The sequence below is a fragment of the Arachis hypogaea genome, chromosome 12 (genome assembly GCF_003086295.3).
Source record: "Arachis hypogaea cultivar Tifrunner chromosome 12, arahy.Tifrunner.gnm2.J5K5, whole genome shotgun sequence".
In the NCBI taxonomy this organism is placed as follows: Eukaryota; Viridiplantae; Streptophyta; class Magnoliopsida; order Fabales; family Fabaceae; genus Arachis; species Arachis hypogaea.
In genome coordinates this window covers 51,735,422-51,739,262 of record NC_092047.1, presented here as the reverse complement: position 1 = coordinate 51,739,262, position 3,841 = coordinate 51,735,422, and the positions used below count along the sequence as shown (strand labels likewise).

Here is a 3,841-nt window from a genome sequence, read left to right as displayed (position 1 = left end):
AAATCTGTACACTGGTAATACTAATGGGTTAATCCCGAGGTCTACAGACTTCTGCTTTTCCCCTTTGTTGTAAGAGACAGAGCTAGGATATGGTTGGACTCACAACCTAAAGAAAGCCTGAACTCTTGGAAAAAAGTTAGTCAATGCTTTCTTGGCCAAATTCTTTCCACCTCAAAAGTTGAGTAAGCTTAGAGTGGAAGTCCAAACTTCAGACAGAAGGAAGGTGAATCCCTCTATGAAGCTTGGGAAATATACAAGGAATTAATCAGAAGGTATCCTTCTGACATGCTTTCAGAATGGAGCATCTTATGTATATTCTATGATGGTCTGTCTGAATTGTCCAAGATGTCATTGGACCCCTCTACTGGTGAATCTCTTCATCTGAAGAAAACGCCTGCAAAGTCCAGGAACTCATTGAGATGGTTGCAAATAACCAGTTCATGTATACTTCTGAAAGAATCCTGTGAATAATGGATGACTCAGAAGAAAGGAGTTCTTGAGATTGATACTCTGAATGCCATATTAGCTCAGAACAAAATATTGACTCAGCAAGTCAATATGATTTTTTAGAATCTGACTAGAATGCAAGCTGCATCCGGTAGTACTAAAGAAACCTCATCTGAAGGAGAAGCTTATGACCCTGAGAATCCTAGAATGGATGAAGTGAATTACATGGGAAAATCCTATGAAAATACTTACAATACTTCATGGAGGAATCATCCTAATTTCTCATGGAAGGATCAGCAGAAGCCTAATCAAGGCTTCAATAATAATAATGGTGGGAGAAATAGGTTTGGCAATAGCAAGCCTTTTCCATCATCTTCTAAGCAACAGACAGAGAATTCTAAGCAGAGCCTCTCTGACTTAGCAACCATAGTCTCTGATCTATCTATGACCACTCTCAGTTTCATGACTGAAACAAGGTCTTCATCAGAAATTTGGAGGCACAAGTGGGTCAGTTCAGTAAAAGAGTTACTGAAACTCCTCCTAGTACTCTCCCAAGACAATATAGAAGAGAATTCCAAAAGAGTGCAAGGCCATAAATATACCCAAAGTGCCGAGAGGAAAGGCAGTGATTTCCAGTTTACTGACCACTTCCTCCTGAGGAACAAAGGAATATAGGCTCATACAGAAATCATATCATAATCTGCCATCATGAGCTTGATGAGTATCTTCCTCTGAAGAAGATGAGATATATTGAAGAGCAAGTAGTTTAGTATCTAGAGCAATCATGAACGAATGCAAGTTATTGGGTAATGAGACTTGGGAGGATGAACCTCCATTTCTCATCAATGAACTGAATGCTTTGGTTCAACTGAAATTACCTCAGAAGAAACCGGATCTCGGAAAGTTCTTAATACCTGTACCATAGGCACCATAACTTTTGAAAAGACCCTGTGTGACCTGGGGTCAGGATAAACCTCATGCCACTCTTGTAATAGAAAACTGGGGATTTTTGAGGACAAACTGCAAGAATCTCACAGAGATGGAGACAAATCAAGAAAAGGCTTATGGCCTTGTGAGGATTTTTGGGTTGAAGGCTTGTACATCCCTGCTGACCTAATTGTGGGGATGAGATGATCCATTATCCTTGGAAGACCTTCCTGGCCATAGCAGGGCTGTGATTTGATGTGGACAAAGAGAGTTAGTCTTCATTTGATTGAGGACTACCTTGTTTTTAAGGTTAAGGACTTTTTGTACCTGGAGAGGAAACATGAAAAGCTTCTCTCAATACAGAGTCAACAGCCCCACACCAACTTCTAAGTTGTGTTGGGAGCCACATTAAGCTTGAGTCTCTGTGAAGCTCTCTAAGAGCTCACTGTCAGCTATTGACATTAAAGAAGCGCTTTTGGAGGCAACCCAATGTATTAATTATATTTATTTTCTATAGACATCTGTTTTTCATTGCCATGTTATGTTTTCTTCAGGTTGATGATCATATGGAGTCATAAAAACATCTGCAGAATTAAAGCCGAAAATCAAAAATAGCATCAAAAAATAGCACACCCTGGAGGACAGGTGGTGTGCGAAATCGTGATCATTCCATTCCTTGGTAACGACGCTAAAAACTCAATACGCACGTTCATGATCTTATATCTGTTTCACAACTTCGTACAACTAACCAGCAAGTGCACTGGGTCGTCCAAGTAATAAACCTTACGTGAGTAAGGGTCGATCCGACGGAGATTGTCGCTTGAAGCAAGCTATGGTCACCTTGTAAATCTCAGTCAGGTGGATTAAATTGTATTAAGAAATTATAGTGGATAAAAATAAATAAAATATAAAATAGGATAGTGGTACTTATGTAATTCATTGGTGAGAATTTCAGATAAGCATATAGAGATGCTTTCATTCCTCTGATCTCTGCTTTCCTGCTGTCTTCATCCATCATACTCCTTTCGGTTGCATCAGTTTCATACTTTCTGTGAATGAATGCGCATCTATGCTATCTCTTTTCTCGTCTACTAGCTACCTCAAGGCACTCGGAGTTGAAGCTCGTCACAGCCATCCCCCCAGATCCACTCGAATACCACAACAAGTTTAGACTTTTCGGATCTCAAGAATGGCCATCCATGGGTTCTAACTTATACCACGAAGACACTAATAACTCGGACTTGGTCCCCTGTATTAGATATCCAAGAGATATCCATTCAATCTAAGGTAGAACGGAAGTGGTTGTCAGGCACACGTTCATAAGTTGAGAATGATGATGACTGTCACGATCATCACATCCATCATATTGAAGTGCGAATGAATATCTTAGAAGCGGAATAAGTTGAATTGAATAGAAAAACAGTAGTACTTTGCATTAATCATTGAGGAACAGCAGAGCTCCACACCTTAATCTATGGTGTGTAGAAACTCTACCGTTGAAAATACATAAGTGATAAGGTTCAGGCATGGCCAAATGGCCAGCCCCCAAAACGTGATCAAAGGATCAAAAGATGTTCCAAAGATGTAAATACAATAGTAAAAAGTCCTATTTATACTAAACTAGTTACTAGGGTTTACAGAAATGAGTAAATGATGCAGAAATCCACTTCCGGGACCCACTTGGTGTATGCTTGGGCTGAGCTTGAAGTTTACACGTGGAGAGGTCTTTCTTGGAGTTGAACGCCAGTTTGTAACGTGTTTCTGGCGTTGAACTCCACTTTGCAACTTGTTTCTGGCGCTGAACGCCAGACTGCAACATGGAACTAGAGTTCAACGCCAGTTTGCATCGTCTAAACTCGGGCAAAGTATGAACTATTATATATTGCTGGAAAGCCCTGGATGTCTACTTTCCAACTCAATTGGAAGCGCGCTATTTGGAGTTCTGTAGCTCCAGAAAATCCACTTTGAGTGCAAGGAGGTCAGAATCCAACAACATCTGCAGTCCTTCTTCAACCTCTGAATCTGATTTTTGCTCAGGTCCCTCAATTTCAGCCAGAAAATACCTAAAATCACAAAAAAAACACACAAACTCATAGTAAAGTCTAGAAATGTGATTTTTAATTAAAACTAATAAAAATATACTAAAAACTAACTAAATCATACTGAAAACTATGTAAAAACATTGCCAAAAAGCGTATAATTTATCCGCTCATCACAACACCAAACTTAAATTGTTGCTTGTCCCCAAGCAACTGAAAATCAAATAGGATAAAAAGAAGAGAATATACTATAAATTCCAAAATATCAATGAAACATAGCTCCAATCAGATGAGCGGGACTTGTAGCTTTTTGCCTTGAATAGTTTTGGCATCTCGCTTTATCCATTGAGATTCAGAATGATTGGCATCTATAGGAACTCAGAATTCAGATAGTATTATTGATTCTCCTAGTTCAGTATGTTGATTCT

General features: G+C 39.3%; 1 non-coding gene across 1 annotated transcript; it reads right to left on the bottom strand.

Annotated features, from left to right (window-relative positions):
- Window positions 1-184: 184 nt before the first annotated feature.
- On the bottom strand, window positions 185-291 carry LOC112731388 (small nucleolar RNA R71). Its single transcript, XR_003167168.1, has one exon. It is a non-coding gene; the product is annotated as a small nucleolar RNA R71 (small nucleolar RNA).
- Between the last annotated feature and the right edge of the window lie 3,550 nt (window positions 292-3,841).